The 19,989-nt window shown below is 47.5% G+C and overlaps 1 long non-coding RNA gene across 2 annotated transcripts; it reads left to right on the top strand.

Moving 5' to 3' along the window:
- The first annotated feature begins 4 nt into the window (after positions 1-4).
- Positions 5-15,418, top strand: LOC125616953. 2 transcript variants are annotated; one of them, XR_007347761.1, is made up of 3 exons: positions 13-109; positions 13,895-13,998; positions 14,749-15,418. It is a non-coding gene; the product is annotated as an uncharacterized LOC125616953 (long non-coding RNA). The 2 variants fall into 2 exon arrangements; XR_007347762.1 differs by lacking the exons at positions 13,895-13,998; positions 14,749-15,418 and adding an exon at positions 5,972-8,797 and having other exon boundaries at positions 5-109.
- The last annotated feature ends 4,571 nt before the right edge of the window (positions 15,419-19,989 follow it).

Genomic DNA, 19,989 nt, shown 5'->3' with positions numbered 1-19,989 from the left:
CGCCTCCGACCCCGCCGCGGCCCTGGAGTCACGGGCGCGCCTCCGCGTCTCTACCTCCAGGGACTGTCCCGAGAAAGACGGGCGCGCTCCCGGGCTCGGGGAGATCGCGGTGAGTGAACGCTGCGCGGCGCGGAGACCCGCTCTGGAGAGGGAGTCGCGGGACGTGGGCGTTAGGATGGGCTGCGGGGTGGGGCGAAGGAGTAACGAGGGAGGGGTGCCGAGGCCTCTTCTGTGGTTGCCCGGCTGGTCACCGGCGGGCGCGGCCAAGAGGAGGCGGCGCGACCCGGCGGCCAAGTGCCCTGTGGGGAGGATCGAGGCCTCCAAGTCCGCGCTGGTCCCACGCTCTCCTCCTCAGTTCCGCGTGCGGAAAGGGGTGCCCAGAGGGAAGATTCCCCTCCCTACACGCTCCGAAGTCACTCTTCTGCCCTTTCTCTCCTGGAAACTCCGGAGCGAAAGGAGATTGACACTTTTCTGATAGGAGCGGGAGACCGCCTGGGCGCGCTAGCCAGAGGGAGGGAAGGGTCGGGGAGCCCAGCCCAGCTGCGAGGCCTCTCGGGGCGCCGGCGGGAACGGGGCCCAACTGCCCTGCCTCCAGCAGCCCAGAGCAGTCTCGCAGCCTGATCCAACGCAGCCTAAATTTCGGGGAATCGCTTTTGGGCGGACGTTTCATGGAGAGTGTCACCGAGCTAGGGCCACTGGGAGACGTTGGTGGGACCCGTGGTGGTCGGCAGAAGGCAGTTGGAGAAGGGAGGCGCTGTTGAAGACGCGCGGGCACTGGGAACACACGCTCTCCCGCAGGGCCACACTAGACCTAAATAGTCACATCCCGCCTCTCCTCCCCAACTCGGTTCGCTCCTTCGTGCTCCTGCAGTCAGAGATAAGCACTAGTCCTGGGCCCGGCCATCTCCGAAACCCCCCCTCCTTCCTGGAGTCTGAACGCCCCAGGACGGTTCCGTTGCCAGCTTCCCTGCTTCACCCGGTCAGGGACAGGCCAGAGGGCAGTTCTTACTGGGTGTCTGGGCCCTGAGGGAGCTCTTGGCACTGTGCTAAAAGCTGTAGAATTATGGGGCCGTGAGGCCCCCCACCTCGAGATGGGCACCGGTTAGGAGGTGGACGGGATGGGGGATAGGTAGGTGCCGCTGCTCTACCTCCGGCCGGGAGGAGTCTGCTGCTCTCACGTTCCTCTCCAGCTTCCGGCTACCATGCCTGCAGTAGACGCTCTGACCTTTTCCCGGACCCCTTTGAAGGTCCGAAGTTTGGAGGCGTTGGAGGAGATGTGGGTTCCCTCCCTGGGCTTCATAGTATAAACCTGGTCTGGGCATCAGCCTGCCCAGTCCTGCTAAACCCACTGTGGCCAATAGTCTTAGGAATGGTGCTGGGAAACCGCGAAGCTGCACGAGCCAGGAGCGCAGTGGAACCCGCACTTTCCTTTGGTGTTTCGGATCTAGGCACGCCGTCCAGTTTTCAGCGGTGCGAGTGGAGAGTTGGGGCCGCGCGTCAGCTGCGCTGGTCCGCAGGTGCCCAAAACAGGCGTTCGCGGCCCACTTCCGTGACCAGAATCCCGCGCCGCGCGGCGCTGTTGACTGCCTGGGGCCTCGCAGAGAAGGGGCTCCAAGAGCCGGGACTGCGCACCGGTCCCGCCACAGCTTCTTGCAGGCCTCCCTCCCAAGCGCACTCTAGCACTTCCCAGGCTTCGGGAGGATTTTACGCTTCTCTCACCCCCACGATTTCCAACCCTCAATTATGGACTCGGGAGAATTCCTCCCCGGCTTGAAGGGGATTACCTAGATCGCAGAAACATGGCTAAGTGGAAGTGGGAGAAACCCGACGAGTAACAAGAACGGAAACTTTGCTCAAACCAAATTTCCCAGATTTTACCGGAAAGCGCACTTGAGCTCTCCAGACCGGGTTTTTACAGTGGCAGCCGCTATTTAGGCACCTTCAAGACAGGATCAAATCGCCTCCTTTGAGTGGCAGCAAAATGGGGCGTTTGAAGCCTCTAAGATATCAGGGTGTGGGACGCTTCCAGGCCCAAAGTCGGCCTCAGCAGATGCCCAGCAGGCACAAACATTCTTTTTTTTTTTTTATTGGTTGTTCAAAACATTACAAAGCTCTTGACATATCATATTTCATACATTAGATTCAAGTGGGTTATGAACTCCCAATTTTACCCCAAATACAGATTGCAGAATCACATCGGTTACACATCCACATTTTTACATAATGCCCTATTAGTAACTGTTGTATTCTGCTACCTTTCCTATCCTCTACTATCTCCCCTCCCCTCCCCTCCCATCTTCTCTCTCTACCACATCTACTGTAATTCATTTCTCTCCTTGTTTATTTTCCCATTCCCCTCACAAACATTCTTTCAGGGCACACATACACACACAACTGGCTATGGGCCTAGAGTCCCCCAACAGCATGATCGAAAGTACCACAAGTACTTGGGCAGGAGTCTTGAGGTTTCCCAAGCCGAAAGGATAGTGATAGTAACGTGGAATAGTGAAAGGAAAAAATCCCAGTCTCTGGTTGGGGCGTCCCATGGCTCTCCCTACCTGGGTTAAAGCCTGGGGCCCTCAGATCAGAACAATTAGGACAACACCCAGACAGTCCTAGATGTGAGACAGTATGAAGTTAGAAGCTTTGCTTAAACTTGGTATAGCAGTGAACAAGTGCTAATTGGAGTAATTAGGAACATCCGGTGGTGACCTTAAGTTGGACACCTACTACGTGTCCCTCACTCTTGAAGTGGTGAGAGATTCCTGGTTCACACATTTGACCAGCTCATGGCCCCAGGAGAGGCACAGATGCAGTGAACCCCACCTATCAACCCCAGTCCAGGGTATCACCAGAACCGCTGTTGGCCTACTGGCCAGGAAGGAAACTGTAGAGGGCAGGTAGCAAGAGGGGTCTCCGCAAGATGTGGTCCATAGCTTCCCGGGAGCTGCCTACTTGCAAGGCATCGTGCTCCAATCTTCTGGGCCCCGGAGCATGCCCTGCGGTACCCCATCTCTTAGAAATTTTCCACTAGGAACTGATCTGGTCGAAATTCAGGCCCCCAAAGGAAAGGGGCGGTCCCAGGCCGCCCCACATCTGTTTGGATTTTCCGCTTCAGATGCTCCGCAACTGTTCTTCCCCAGGCGGCCCGGGCGCCTACCTGAGAAGCCCATCTCCAGCGGAAACCGACTGTCGCGTGAGATCAAGGGGGACGACACGCAGATGTTCCGCCGGGAATGGGTTCCAGAGAGGCTGCTGCAATGGCAGATCAGAGACCTGGTTACTAAGGTTGGGGTGGTGTGTGGGGGGGTACCCTCCATTACAGGCACTGGATTTCGAACCTCTACCAAAGTAGAGTTTAAAGAGAACTTCAGCCCCAGAGCAAGCAGAGGCAACAGGAAATTCAGAGCTGCCGAGATGCGATCCTATGTGATTTATAAGCTCTTGTCTACACAGGTAATTAGCACAATGTGGTTACTTCAGAAACCCCGCTTGTGGTCCAGCATCACATATATGACTTTCACATCTGGCAGTATTTTCTGGTCTGAGTTTCTGAAAAAATACCTTGAGTTTTCACTGCTTTCCGTGTGTAAGCCCCATGGAGACATCACCAGCTTTCTTTGGGGTCATTGCTACTCCAAGAAAGGAGCATAGGACCATTGCAAAATTAATATAAATTAATCATTTACAATTAATTACAGGTAGCCAGAGCCATTACCTAATAATTTATTCCTCTAGAGGTCAAGGCAGTAACTTGCTCTGCTCACTCCTTCTAAAGTAATTGAGGGACAGAAGTTTCTCTTTTCAGTTTTTTTTTTTTTTTTTAATATAGTAACTTCTTTTACTGGAAGTTACTCCTTTGGAGAAAATGTTTGGTTTTAGGTTGGTCGGGGTAACTGATTATCTGATTCCATCGCAGTAACGTCATGCGGATCCTCCTTTCTGCACTGGGTCCAGGGACTGGTGGCTGGGGAACACCAAACTGGGACAGCAGTTCCCTCTCCCCAAGGAGAGAAAGGAGGAGAGAGCAAACAGGCCTGAAAGCAGGGAGATTATCCCCACCTCCAGGGTGGCCTGTGGGGGCTGGGATGCTTGAAATGGACTCAGCTCTCTGGGATTCTGGGGAGGAAAAGCCCTTCTCTTTGGACTTGGTTGTCCAGAATGACGACTGATTCCTGGGATAAGGTGGGGTGGGTTGAGGGGGGCCTCAGGCTCTCTTAAGGGATGCATTGGGGGATCAAAAACAGTTATTGCCACTGGTAATTAATTATAGCTATTAGAAAATTCCCGAGAGAAGACCACAGGGAGTTACAGAAGCCCCGCCTGGTTTGGGTAAACGGCAGCCACGGCACACTTTTCTTTTACCTGAGATGAGGGATGAGCCCTTTCCTCTGCATTTTTCTTTCCAAGCTCAGTTCTACTTTCTCTTAGGTATCTAAGAAGGTGGGGGTGGGGGGCTTTTGCACTTTGCGCTGACGTGCTCACACACACACCTCCTGACCTCCAGGAAGGGCAGGTTCTTTTGGGGGGAAATGGCTGTTCCCATCTCTTGGAACTGCGCTCAGAGCCGGGCTCTTCCGAATGGAGAGAGGGCAGAGCAGAAGTCCCCGCAGACATCCTCCCACCTGCCCTCGACCTGCCGCTTTCTCCCAGACCGTTATTGGTCCATGTTAATTTAAATGAAATCCCGGGTTAGGGAGAGGCAAAGCCCTACTTTCTTCTAGAAACAATCCCCATGGCTTTCAGGGAGCTCGGAGTCGCTTCTGGAAACCCTTGAGCCAGAGGCCTCTTAGTCTGGTGTGTACTGAAAGTCCTCAGTGGTTACATCAATTACACGTCGCCTCGAAATCTCAAAACCGATTAGTTCATTAAGGGCGTCGTCGAAACATCCCTTCAAAAACATCAACTAACAAAAAATCTCTTTAAAAAATAAAACCTATCCACCTGAGATAAATATTTCTGCACATCAAAGAAAGCACGAACATAGTGGGCTCAATTTTTTTTCCAGTAGTGACAGCCTAATATTGATATAGGGTTGACCACAATATAGGACAGTCCCGGTGCTTTAAGGACACAAACTCGTTCCGTTTAATTAGCACAATGGATCTATTGGCACAACAAAGCTATGGTGAGAAATGTCTTGCCTACTCGGAACAAATTTTCAGGAAGGTAGCTAATGCATTCCCAGTTGATGGAGAAAAAGTTGCGGAAAGGCCGGGGGGCAGGCGGGCGGGCCGGGTAGGCGCCCTCCAGCCAGGCCTGGGCACGCGCGGCTGCCCCAAACCCGGGTGTGGGCACCTCCCCGCTTCGCGCGGATTTGTATTTTTCCCTTTTGAAGCCGGCGTGGAAGGTGGGTTTCCTGCGAGGTGCGTCTGAAGCGGAACACACTCGTGCCTTGGGGAAGGGGGTGAAGTCCAGGGCCTGAGGTACTCACTCCAGGTCTGAAGTTAAGCCCCGCCGGACCAGCGGAGCTGGACTTGGGAGCTGAGCGGCGGCGGGGCCACGCCGGCGTGGGGACCGCTGAGCTGCGGGCCACAGTGGAGCACGCGGCCAGGCCGGCTGCAGGGGAGGGAGGGGGCGGGAGGGGAGGTCAGGCTTCCGTCGCAGGAGGTTGCCTTAATTCCGCAGAAGGGCCTGGGTAACCCCGTCCCCGGAGCTGGGTGCCATCTCAGGGATTATTTCGGAGTTATTCGGGCTTCCCGAATTGAGGCCAGCAGAGTCCCCGAGGGCCAACAGGACTAGAAACGCAGCCAGGGCCGGCAGGTTGTAGCGCCAGGGGCCTGTACCCGGCGGCCTGGGGGTTCACGCAGGGAGCAGGGAGGTCGTGCGCTGCGCACGCACGGGGAGGGGGCCTGGGGCTCGGGCACTCGGGGTGGGGTCCTGTGGGATGGAGCGGACCTCTCAGGCGAGCCTGGGTCCCGCATCCTCTTCCACTTGGGTCTCTCAGCCCCGCTCCGTTCCTGTTCCCCAGATTCCTTCCACGCGGGAGGTCGGAACCGAAAGGAAGGAGGGAGCCGAGACCCGTGTCGCGACGGGAGCCAGCGATACCCGGCCCTGTGGATGGGTTATCTGGTGGGAGGACTTCATCTTCTTAGCGTCTCCAAAACCTCCCGAGCTGGCCCCAGCTCTTTCGTGCTGGTCACAGCTCGGATCTGGAATTCTTGCGCTGGAGGCAGGGTTTTGGGAGGCTTTCGGATTGAGGAAGAGAGTCCAGCGTCCCCTTTTGGTCCCTTTCCCCTTTTTAATTGCCCCCAGACAGAATTCCCTCTAGGTGCCAGAGCCAGCACCCTGGGGAGGAGGAACAGAGGGGAGCACGTTTTCGTGTAAAACGAAAGCCTTTTTAAAATAAGCACTTCTCCTTAATTCAAGATTATTTTCCCAGGAAGAAGCATCAGTTCAGAGTGGATTCAGACTGCGCGGTTTCTGAGTATATATGTATTTTGGAGGGGGCAATTCCAACACCGTCTTCAGTTTTTTGAGGGTGGAAAAAATAATCTTGGTTATTGCACCAACTCATTCTATACCCTGCGGTATAGAATAAAGGCATCCTTTAACTTGACCACGGAGTTCTCTCTGCTTTCTCTCCCAGAGCCTTTGAACCAGGCGGGTGTGCCCTCTGGAGCCTTCCTCAGCTGGACGTGCACATTTGTCGCTGTACTCTTTTCGGAAGAGGAGGTCAGGGTGCACGGTTCCATGGGTTGGAATCGAGCAAGTGCTACTACTCTCCCAAAGTCTTAGCCAATTAAACCGCTTTATTGCAGTGTGTGAGAGGCTTCAATTTCAACCTTGCATTTATTTTGGAGAGTCCTTCCCATCTGCCAGGTCCTGAGCTGGGCGTAGGGGATCGGGGAGGTAGATGCCAGGAAGAGTATTTTGAGACATCTAACATATGAGTACATCCAACCAGGCACTGGGGGAAGAAAATCAGGTGTTCGTGTGGGGGGATCACCATTCAGTGCTAGTTTCTCCTGGCAAAACAGCCATTTTCCACTTGTCTTGTATTTTCCCCCCAGTGTCTGCATATAGAGCTAAAGCATCAAATACCTTTAAAATAATTTAAACAAGGTTGCGAGTTTTGGAAATATCATGTGTGAATTTGCTTTGATTCTTGTATAATTGGGGGCTGGGAAGGAAAAAGATCAACACCATGTCATTGTTAGCACACAAGAATAACTTACAAAATGTTTTTTTGAAGTCTACTTACAGTAATTGACTAGAAAACACCTCCCTGTTTTGTTTTTAAAGAGAAGCTGTCAACTGTCAAATGAAGGAATGTGGACTCCAGGAGAGATACACCTGCAAAAAGTGCTGGCATTCCTAGACTAACCCCACCCATCCTGTTCTTTAAGAGTATCTCATTCATCTATCTGTCTATCTATCTATCTATCTTTGTAGTGCTGGTGCCTCATACTTGCTAGGCAAATATTCTACCATTGAGTGCACCCTCCATCCCAAGGATACCTTATTTGGACCCTACTTGATTTGAGCAGCTGGATATTTTTTTCTGAAAGTAAATCCCATAAATGGAAATCATACTCATCATCAAACGTTTTAATTTGGAAGTGACCTGGGTTGAGCTACGGAGCAAGAACCCATCCTGCCATAATCACAGCTGATCTCTTAGAAGCTGAAAACCCTAGAATGAAGGTCAGGAAGGTAATCATTTAAAATAGAAAATTCCTAGCTTTAAGAAAAGAATGAAGGCTCCAAGTGGAGCTGGGAATTTATATTGTACAAAAACCCTTTGAACAATCATTTGACAGTAAATGAATTTTTTCTGGCTATGTTTGTTGATCTAAATTTCCCAGTCACCCTTTGCATGTGTGAATTGTGAGACGGGGTCTAAGCAAAGATGACTAATGAATCTTTTAGGAATCCATGCTTTCAAGTTGGTTTTCTGTGTGGGTCATGGGAGCTGCTGCTCTTTAGATACTTTATGGGATGGTTGTCAAGGAAACATTGGGTAAAATTTCGCAGGACTGTCTCTAAAAACATTATTCATAATTAAAAAATGATTCATAGAAATCACCAGAAAAATTATGGCATGTTATGTTCAAACATGTTTTTAGGCCATGTGGAATAAATAAAATCAGGGTCTGGTTGGGTAATACTGCCTCCCAGCCTTCCTCTGACTGTGCCAGGAGGATCTGATACAGATGCACAGATTTAAGAACAGCCTGGGTAATAGGAATCAAATGACATGGACATTTTCTTCAGGTATTTTTAAAATCTTGATGATGCAAGTTACAATTTTATTTCTTCAAAAGCCCCTAAATAGCACAGTTCAAAAAGTGATAAGTTTGCACAAAAAGGAATATGGAAACCCCCACATGACAAAAGACAGCACACTCATTGCCACCCAGACCCACCTTGTTATCAGCCAGCTGATTGTGGCAGGTGTTTTGCACATTAGTGGTGACATCCCCAGGACCCACTCTCCTGCTACTACCCTTTGCAGGGAAAAGCAGTACATGGAGGTGGCAAGGTATTGGCAATACCAACTCCTTCAGCTGATGGTTGGTTATGTGGGTTTAAACCCCTTCCTGGTAGAGAAGCAGGGTAGGGCTTGTAAAGGCTATTTAGGTCAGCAGCAGCTAATGCATTGGCCTCACAGTTTAACTTGCCTTGGGCCCTGGTGGACTGTGACAATCTATGTTAGTTGTAGTGGCTAGTATGTATATAGAGAACTAGCATTTAATAGGGCAATCAACTTATCAAATAATCCAAATCAAAGTGGTTGTACCTGCTCAAAACAAAACAAAAAAATCCCCCCCCCCCCGCATTTATCTACCTAAAAGAATAGAGGCCATCTCCAGCCCCATGCATAAAATGGTCACACATGTGCCTGACTTATGACTTGCCAGATCATTTTAGTCCTTTTCACAGTCAGCCTGGGCTGGTGTAGTGACTCCCCTGGCGTGTGAAGGTTGCTAACGTGATGGGTCGCATGTTCTGGCTCATTGCTCATTTCCATGTGCAATCGGTGCTGGACTGACTTAGAAGCAGCTTACGCTTCTTGCGGCCAAAGGAATGCAGTTGTCTGGACTGGAGAGCCCTCGTGTCCTCCTACACACACTGTTATTCATTCAGGAGACATTCATCAAGTGCCCACAGTGTGCCAAACCCCTGAGCCAGGCATTTGCATGATAAAACTGAGTTTCTGCCACTGAGGATATTCTTGGTCCTGACAATGACTGTGAGAATCTGGCCTGATTATGTGTATCAAAGGCCTTAGAAAGCTTCACAGCTTTTGAACTAGTAATTCTATTTCTGGTTATGTGTCCAAGGAAATCATGTCTAATACCCCCCCAAAGTCTTTTTGCCTGAGTATTTGTATAGTAGTTAAGGGTGCAAAACTTGGTGTCAAATAAAGGTTTGACTTCGCAAGCCCTTTGGTTTTGTTATCTGTTCAATGGGGGATAATAGCCATTTCATAAGGAGGTTGTGAGTTTTAAGTAAAAAATCATTGACAAATATAATGAATATAAAGGGCCAAGCACACTGCTTGGGAGAAGCAAGGATTGAAAAACTTTAGCTGTTATTATTGGCATTATTATCACATTATAACTTGTAATATTAAACGGTAGAATCTTATTTATTTGCTTTGACATGCTGGAGATGGAACCCAGAGATCACACATGCTAGGCAGGTTCTACGCTGAACTACACCCAAGCCTGGAATAGTTACAATGTTAAACTCTGGAAGCAAACTTTCATAAATGGGTGGGGGTGATTAATTAAATGTTGATACATATATTCAACAAAAAATTAAGCAGCTAATAAAAAGATTTTTAAAGTTTCTAACAAGATGGTGCAATAAAAACCTTCCTATATACAATTACTCTTCTAAGAATCCCTTGAAGCTAGGCTTCCTGATGTGAATTATTTGCAGATAATTGAATCACTTATTCAAGAACCAAGGTGTAAGTCACTTTTCTGCTGCTGGATTTCTGCCAGTAGGCCCAAGAAGTGAACACTTTTTTTTTGTGAGTGTGACGTGTGTGCACACATGCATTTTTGGCTGTGTTGACAGAGGTCCCAATGACACTGCTCTGAAGCCAACAGTCCCAGAGGTGGTTTGCTGATCCTGAGTCCCAGCTAGCAAGGCTGTTGCTGGATTGACAATGACAGTGGCAGCTTCCTATCCTGCTGTTGTTGGCTATGGCAGTGTCCACAGCTGCCCTGGCTGGCCAGTCCTGCATGTGTTATTCTTCTGGTGAACCAGCCTGGCTGCTCTCCCCAGTCCTCCCAATAATTTTGTTAGTGCTAAGGTCTCTCTGTTCAATCCCTTTCCTCTTGAAATAGCTCATGTGATTCCTAATATTGGCAATTAAATCCTGAGTGATATAAGTTGAAATCATACCAGTCCTATAAGGCTTTATATATTATACGAATATAATTAAGTAAAATAACATAACTATATGTAGGAATATTCCAGAATGAGGTTCCTTGAGCATGTTTAGGTAGTAAGACTGGGAGTGGTCTTTCAATTTACCTTTCCTTGCCTCCATTTTAATTTAAAAAAACTTGAATTTAAAAAAAATTGGGGGAGATGCTAGGGATTGAACCCATACACATGCTAAGCATACCCTCTACCCCCGAACTATACTCCAATTTCTTTTTTCTTTTTAAAAATACCACTTTACGGGCTGGGGTTGTAGCTCAGTGGTAAAGTGCTTGACTTGCATGCGTGAGGCCCTGGTTCAATCCTCAACACCACATTAATAAATTAAAATAAAGATATTGTGTCCATCTACAACTAAAAAAATTAAAAAGAAAATACCACTTTACTGAGATATAATCATGTACTGTACAATTTACTCATTTAAAATGTACAATCCAATGGTCTTAGAATATTTACAGATATGTCCAGTCTCACCGTAGTCAATTATGGAACATTTTCATCAGCTCACAAAGAAACCCCACACCCCATGGCTGTTAACCCTTCATCTGCATTTCCTCTACTTTCTGTTTCTGTATATTCCCACACTCTAGATTTTCATATGAACGGAATCATAAAGAAGAGGTCTTTTGTGTGACTGGCTTCTTTCACTTATATAATGTTTTTGAGGTTCATCCATGTTGTAGTCTGTATTACTACTTCATTCCTTTTCACCGGTGAGTAACATTCCACTGCACAGGGAGAGCACATTTTGTTATCCACTTATCTATCGATGACATTTGGGTGGTTCCACCTTTTGGCTGTTTCAGATAACGCTGCTGTATTGCCCAGCTTTTATTGACCATGTTCTAATTTTATCAGTATTTTGAAAAAATTATAACAAAGAAAATCTGGTCTATATAGTACATTAGGAGGAAGACAATATTGCAGATTTTGTCCTTGCATCATTGGCCAGTAAACTGGGCACACACTGAAACTCCAAGCCAAGCTGCCTTTGGGTCACTGGAGACAGACCCAAGATGCACAATGGGACCTGTGCCCCATCCAAAAGAAGGTGAAGCTTTACCCCTTACATGACCTTATGTGACCTTGGTGTCCTTGACTCCCACTTATTTGGTCTTGTATGCTGCCTACTCTATCTGTGACCCCACAACCAGTGACTAGTCTGTACGTGGTGCTCTTGGGCTCCAGGGGAACGACATGAGAGACTTGTCAACCCATCTCCACTTCAGGAAGCAGCTCTGAAGCCAGGCAGGAGGACGATTTTGGCAACATCATAGAAGTTACTTGACTTGACTTGTGGGATTTGCACATTGAAACTTCCCTTTACTGGCTGCTGGAAATGTTCTGCATCTCGACTTGGGACTCGTGTGGACAGTTCACCGGGCAGTACTCGTTAGAGTCTATATGTCATTATGTTTCACTGTGTGAAAGTTACAGCCCGATTAAAGGAGGAAATGGTCACACATGGTCTTTCTCTGATCTTCCTTTCAAACTCCCATTCCAGCCACTTGCTCCTTCCTGACCATTTCTAAGTGGCTGCAGGCTCCTGTCACACAGCTGGTAAGGGAGAGCTCGGCTGGGACCTTTATCCAGCAACCTGACTGGGCGCGTGCTGCTTTCACTAGGAGTCCCTCCAGAGCCTAGAAGCTGCGTGAGTGTTGAGACTTGACCTGGGATCTTGTGGCCAGTGGGGACTAGGAAGGTCTAGGAGGCCCGAGTTCCCAGGTCCAGCGGATGCTCTTGCCTGTCTTGTGTACCTCCTTGCATCAGGCACATCATAGGTGCCCTTGAGTGAATGGGACCAGTGAATGGAGTGAATGGAGTCCTCACCAAAGACCAAGCAGGGTGTCCATGTGTCCAGGGCTGTAAAAACCAGGCAAGAAACTCAGCTTTCATTTCCCCGCAAGCCAACACCAGCGGAGGCTGGACTGTTGCAAGAGCATGGAAAATCCCCACTAGAGACACCAGAACTTGCTGGCAAGACCCGTGAGGCGTTAATTTTAGCTTTCAATGACTGATGATGCCCTTGTATATTTTAATGGGTCAGGAAGAGCATGGGTCAAAGCCAAAGAGGTTTCCTTTCATGTCGAGCACTCGGTGAGCTGCTTGGTTTTTAAAGACTAGTTCTCTGCGTGTTTACTCAGAATTTCTACTGTTTTGAGTCTATTCTGATAATTGTGAGCCATTCCCTAAAAATAGTCGTGGTCTGTCCTATCGGTCAAGTTGCCCAGAGTTCATGCGTTAAACATATTGTGACTCACGGTGTCCAACGCTAGAAAGCCATAACCACAAAATAAACAAAACCACGTGTCTTCCTCGGCTGAAAGGAGCACGAGTTGAGCACCAGGCCCTTGACTCGGGGAGATGTGTACCCACAGGCTTTCCCTGTGTCTGCCTGTTTTCTTCCTTGTACCCCTGCAGGGCTTGGGGTTCCATGCTGAGAACAGATGCCTCCACTTGGGCTGGAACACGCCCTGGGCTTGCTGGAGACAGACCCAGGATGTGTAGAGGACCCGTGCCCCTCCTGGGAGAAGGGTGGGGCTTGGCTCCTTCTGTGACCTTACGTGCCCTGGCACCCTTGATGCTCTCTGGTTTGGATTTGTCCACTGCTTATTGGCACCCTGTTGCTTGTCATGTCTGGCCTCAGGTGCATCCCATCAGTGAAGGACCCTTTTGGACTGTTGCTTGATGGTGGACTCTCAGTCTCCAGTAGAGCTTAGCACTTTCCTTTCTTTGCCTGCTCCGTGCAGTTTGCAAAACCCTGGATCATTTTTTTGCATTCCTTCCTGGTTAATTTAGAAAACTTAGTGGAAAATGGAGAAAGGCAATCACAGATCTCACCAGTCCATACAACTAGAAGGGAATTGTGATGGGAAACGGTGACTCCAGCTCCACCAGACATGGCCCAATGGGGATTGAAGGAAAAGAAAATGGTAAAGAACATGTGTGAGATGCACGTCAAGGGCAAACAGATGGTGAACAGAAGAATTCACCTCATATAGAAACAAAAGCTAGAGAACTGGGGTACAGCATGCATGTTGTAAACCTTTGCTGAAATCATGAATCTCCTTCATGATCACGCATCATCTGTCAGTGGCTGCTAACCTCGGGGGTGAGTAGGAGAGAGAGGGATCTCTCCAGAGTGATTGGAGATCTCACCTGCCTCCCGATGGAGCACACAGCCCTTTTATTTTTATCCTTTGTTGTTTGGGTACTGGGGATTGAACTCAGGGGCACTCAACCACGGAGCCACATCCCCTGCCCTATTTTACATTTTATTTAGAGACAGGGTCTCATTGAGTTGCTTAGCACCTCCCTGTTGCTGAGGCTGGCTATGAACTCCAGATCCTCCTGCCCTCAGCCTCCCGAGCTGCTGGGATTACAGGAGTGTGCCACCATGCCCAGCACACCCCCTATTAAATATTTTACCAAAAACAAAGATGCTGAATTGGATTCAGTCTCTAACTAGACATGCTGATTAATGTACCAGTTTTCAGGAAATCCAGGGATGTAGAAATAACTGAAACCACACCAGAATGTTCTTGGAAAATCAGAAAGTGGAGAACTACAGGAAAGACAACCCAGTTTCTTCAGGTAAGTGGACAGGGAAAAGAGGGGAGGAAGGAATTGTGAAGACGCTTCAGAGGCATATCAGCCAGATGCCGGATGCAAAGCAGGGACCTGTTTTCATCTTAGCTCCAGCAAATGTTATAAGAAAATCAGGAAAATATGAAAACTGACTGGATATTTGAAGCTATCAAAGAGTTTGTGTTAATTTTTTTAGGTACCATGAATGATGATATGATACATGTATATTTTAAGAAAAGCGTTCTTGTTTTTTAGAAATGCATACCAACTGCTTAGAAACTAAAAGAAAATCTAAATGAGACCGTGCGTATTAGAGTCTTGGAAGACTTTTTAGTTCTCCAAGGATGACACCCCTCTCTCCCACATGTACGTCCATTGTTAGGACTTCTCCCGTCTGCCCGCCTTTGGGTGTGTTCAGTAAATAGTAGACAAGAGCAAACTTCCCCAGATCTATTCCTTTGGCCCCAGCAACTGGGAGTTTCCTCCTGAAGCTCCCCCAAACCCTGCCTCTGGTGGACACTGAGGGCACCTGGTCTGAGCTAAGCCCATCATTAGCTGCACCCAGGAAAATGCAATCGGGAGACTCTTGTCCAAAAAGCAGGAAAGAAGAGACGCTGAAGATACTAACATGCAACACCCTTCCTCTCTCCTGCCATCTGTCTCTTGATTGTCATGGGTGGTTGGTTTTGTTTTTATTTTTTGGTTATTTAGTGTCACTGCTGCTCAGGCATGAGAATGATTTCATGGCAAATTCAGACTCTTACAGATGCTCCAGGACCCCACCTTGCAATCAGCTGCTGGATTCCTCCTCCTGTCAGCCACCAGACTGATGTCCTGCGCCTGGCCAGAGGTAGCTGAGTCAAGCCAGGCATCCCTCCTTCCTGTAAGTCTGCCACCTCAACCCACATGGATGGGTGACCCCCACGGGACGGTGGCCTTGGTATCTGCACACACATGGTGCCTGCATCAGGGATGGGCGAGTCTCACCACTACCCAGAAGAAGAACATGCCATGCTGTTATTACAACCTAACTGGATCCTTTACAATCCATTGTATCTCTCATTCTAGTTATTTGTTGCCTCATCACATTGTCTAGGATACACACACACACACACACACACACACTTATTTATTTATTTATTTTTGTAGTGATGATTTAACCCATGGGCCCTTTGCACTTCTAAGTTTTTTTGTTTTGTTTTGGTATGGCATGGTGATTGTAGTTAGTAATATTGTATTATTTACTTTAAATATGTGATAAGAGTAGCTATTAAGTGTCCTCCCTCCCACAAATGATAAGTAATTGTGGCAAAGGAGTTAATTTGATTATGGTAATCATTTCACAGTGTATACCTATATCAAATTGTGTTGCAAACTTTTTATTTTGTCAATTTTTACCTTAATAAAGTTGGAGAAGAAAAGAAGATTTTTTTGTTGTTGTTGTTGTTCTGGTCTTGGTTTTCATCAGTTTTACTGATTTTCCTAAAAATGACTTGTCCTTTTAGAAGTTTATCATTTTGGTTTTTTCTTTCAGTACCGGGGATTGAACCAGGAGCAACTTACCACTGAGCCTCATTCCCAGCCCTTTTTAATTTTTATTTTGAGACAGGGTCTCACTAACTTGCTTAGGGCCTCACTAAGATGCCGAGGCTGGGTTTGAACTTGTGATCCTCCTGCCTCAGCCTCCTGGGTTGCTGGGATTACAGGCATGTGCCACCGCACCTGGCATCAGTTTAGTGTTTCTAGAGGTTCTCCTCGTCCCTGCCCTCTCTCTGTCTCTTCTCCACACCATTATACATACGTGTATACACAGATCTCTGCACTGGGTTCCCGTGACCCGGATGCAGGTCCTGGTGTCTTCATCCTTCAGAAGACTCGTCTGGTGTCCAGGCTGGATCTTATCCCCCTTTCTCTTAGGGCCAGTGCTCCTGGGTCTCAATTGGACGCCTGGAATACTTACTGGTTTCTTCCTCTCTGGAAGGTGCTGAATCCTGACTTTCGTACCTTCAGCACCACAAGACCTGTACTAGTTTTCCGGGGCTGTCATAAATAAGTGATCACAGACTAGGTGGCTTACATAAAGAGAAATAAGTCCTCTCACATTTCTGGAGGCCAGAAGTCTGAAATCGTGGCCCTGGCAGGTATGTGGCCTCCAAGACCTCCAGGGAAGACTCCCTCTTTGCTTCTTCCAACCTGGCTTCTGCGTGACCCCAGGCATTTTTTGACCTGCAGCTGCACCCCTCAAGCCTCTGCCTCCATTGTCGCATGATGTGACAACCAACCGGTGTATTTAGAGAACACTCGAAATTTAGGATGATATCATCTCAAAATGTTAACTTGTTAAATATACAAATTAGATCACTTTCTGAGGATCTGGGAAGAAATGAGTCTCTGGGGACACTATTCAACTCACAAGGAGACCATTGTTGGTATTTTCCCAGCTTTCACGGTTATTCTTAGGGTAAGGTTCGCTCTGCTGTTTCTTCATGGATGGGAACAGGAGTCATACACGGTGTGTCCTTGATTCCAGGCTTGCGTCTCCAGACCCAGGGTGATTGTCTCAGGTGTGTTGGTTTTGGACACCCAGTTGTTGAGGGGTGTGCCTCTTAGATTTTTCTTGTGTTTAGAAAGAGGGATGTGCCTCTCAGCTTGACTTTTCTCTCTGTATAAATGGCCACTGGAGCGTGGATACTTCTGAGATGGTGAAATAGGACTTGGGAGATAGTGAGACCTGTTAGGGCTAAGTGGAGGTCCAAACACCCTCTTCCTGTATAGGTATAGAAACCTGAATATTAGGCACATACAAGGACAGACTGCGTGAATAAGGCCCAAGTGTCACCTTTGCATGCTGAGGTCTGAGCAAGGAGGAGTTGTGTGTCTAAGGGTTTGTTTTTCAAAGTGAGCTTTTGAATAAGAAGGTGTGAACACTGCATTTTTCTTACGTAGTCCTCAAAACCTGAGTTGTAAATACTATTTTTAGTCCATTTCATAGCTGAGGAAGGTGAGACAAAGGGAAATTAATTCATGTCCAGCCTATCTCTGCGTAGCTGCTCTTACTTAAGCTCTGTTAGTTCAATAATTATTATTATTATTGTTATTATTATTATTATTATTATTATTATTATTATTATTTTGGTACCAGAGATTGAACTCACAGGCACTTAACCACTGAGCCACATCCCCAGCCTTTTTTATATTTCATTAGTTAGGGTTAGGGTTAGGGTTAGGTTAGTTGCTTAGGGCCTCACTAAATTGCTGAGGCTGGCTTTGAACTTGCAAACTTCCTATCTCAGTCTCCCAAGCCACTGGGATTATAGGAGTGTGCCACTGTGCCCAGCTAGTTCATTTATGCTTTTAGTAAAACCATCAAGGGCAAACTGTGAGGACGTGAACTCTTAATGGAATGGAAGAAACATTTTGCAGCTTTTCCTATAATTTCCAGCTTGCAGAAGTGTGGCGAGACTAGTACGAGGAACCACACACCCTTTACCTAGATTCACAAAGCGTTTACATTTCCTCCCGTATGATTATTTCTCTCTCTCATTCATTTGAAAATAAGTTGGAGACATCACGCCCCTTGAGCCCCAAATACTTCAGTAAGAACAAGAATACTCTCTTACATAACCTCTATAAAATTATTAAAATTAGGAAATCTGCTATTGAAACACTACTATCTAATCAAGGGTTTGTATTCAAATTCCATTCATTTTCCCTCTAATGTTCTTTGTAACCTAACCCAGGATCCAACCCAGGAGTGTGCACGGCATTTAGTTGTCCTGTCTTGTTAGTTTCTTTATTCTGAAGTGGCTCCTCAGCCCTCCTGTCTGATGTCTCTCAGGATTAGTTCCAGGGGACACCTCACTCATTGCATCCTATCAAATGGCACAGGGCTTCCATTTGCCCCGTCCCTGCTGATGTTGAATTTCATCCCTTGGTGAAGGTGGGATCTCTCAGACTTCCTACGACAATTTACTCCAATTCCCTTGGTGGTTAGTAAGTATTTCTGTGGGGCTTTGAGATAATATAAAATGCCTTTCCTAAACCCAGCTTGTGTGCTTATGTGTTCATTCTCTCTCTCTCTCTCTCTCTCTCTCTCTCTCTCTCTCTCCCTTTGTCTTACCTGGTCCACTTCTCATTTGGTGAAGCCCATCTCCAATGAACTTCCTGAGGAAGGACACCTGTGAGGACTGGAGTTTGAGATTTGGCCTATCTGTCCCCCTCATTCCTGAATTGCCAGATTAGCTGTAGACTTCTGGGTTGGAAATTGTTTTTGCAGCCATTGCGTTATAACTCCAGCACCCAACAGTCCTACCCAGTTGATATCACTCTAAATCTTAAAAATCTGAACTATTTTTTTCTTCTTTGAAATATTTTGATTTTTTTTTAACTGTGCGTGGGTGCCCTTTCCCCCTCTTCACTGTGCCGGGTGCTCCCTGCCTGTTCATTCTGGGGGGTCGTGCCTCTTGGTGGTGACATTTGTGGGTCTTCTTTCTTTGGTAGCTCCTTCCTCTCCACATTGTCTCCCTGAACCCCTTTTGTTGGATGTTGGCTTCTGTGTTGACTGATTTTCTTTTCATCTCTCTCCTCTCGTTTTTCTCCAGCATTGTCTCTTATTTCCCGGGGGGTGATTTTCCAACCGTTTTCCAACCAGACTATCAAAGTGTTCATTTCAGCTGATGCATCTTTAGATTCCAGGAATGTGCCTTGCTGGTTGCGCTGTCTTCGCCTGACGTTCCCTCGTCGTTTCTGCACGGGTAGATTCTCTTGGGGATTCTTGTTGTCATTGTTGAAGTTTTCTTCTGCTGACATTCGCCTTTCTTTCCTGTTTTTTATTTCCTACCTCACATTAGAGACCACCTCACGTTAGAATGCCAGAAAAAATGTCCATCACAAGACGTTGGAGGGTGGTATCTAAAGGAGGGCTAACAGAACAAACAGAAACCAGAACAAACAAATGGAAAAGGGGAGACCTTGGGCACAGATGGGAAGGAGCTGGCCAGAAGCCCGTGGCGTTCAGTGGGACCTGCCGTGGCTGGGCTTCTCTGCAGGGCCACTGGAAAGTGGTCGGGATTTCCTTATTGGGGGCCTCAACTGTTATTCTCTGTAAGTCTTCTTACTGGGGGCTTTTAGTTTCTCTAGTTCCCCTGGTTTCTTGATTGGAGAAAAGACATCTTACTTCCAGGGCTGGGAGCTGAGTGGGGCTATTCAGCAGTGAATGTTCAGCTGATTCTCTTTTGCACACAGGGTCTTACTCCTGGCTCTCATTGTGCTTCTCTCCCTGAGTTCAGGGCCTCTGGAAATGAAAGAATTGGAGGCAAAATCATATAGGGAAAAAAAAGGAAAATAAAAAGATTGCTTTAAAATGATCTGCAAAGGTCTGGGGAGGTAGCTTATTTGTAGAGCACTTGCCCAGCAGGCATGAGGCCCTGGGTTCAATCCCCAGTTCTGCAAAACAAAACCACACACACACACACACACACACACACCCCTCTGCAAAAATTTCAAGATTCAGAAGGAGTAAATCATGAAATAAAAGTTCAACAGAGGGGCTGGGGTTGTGGCTCAGTGACAGAGCCTCAGCACCACATAAAAATAAACAAAATAAAGATATGTGTCCGTGTATAACTAAAAAAATAATTTAAAAAATGTACAACAGAGGCTGGGATGTGGCTTAGTGATAGAGCACTTGCCTAGTATGTGTGAGGCTCTGGGTTCAATCTCCAACACTACATTAAATAATAATAATAAAATAAACTGGGTGCAGTGGCCCACGCCTGTAATCCCAGTGGCTCAGGAGACCGAGGCAGGAGGTTTGAGAGTTCAAAGCTGGCCTCAGCAATGGTGAGGCACTAAGCAACTCAGTGAGACCCTGTCTCTAAAAAAATACAAAAGAGAGTGGCTCAGTGGTGGAGTGTCCCTGAGTGTAATCCTGGGGAAAAAAAGAAGAAAAAGAAGAAGAAGGAGAAGGAGAAGGAGGAGGAGGAGGAGGAGGAGGAG

This window comes from Marmota marmota, unplaced genomic scaffold (assembly GCF_001458135.2).
Source record: "Marmota marmota marmota unplaced genomic scaffold, marMar, whole genome shotgun sequence".
Lineage (NCBI taxonomy): Eukaryota > Metazoa > Chordata > Mammalia > Rodentia > Sciuridae > Marmota > Marmota marmota.
Note: the sequence above shows the minus strand (reverse complement) of the source record. Positions and strands in the feature narration are given on the sequence as shown.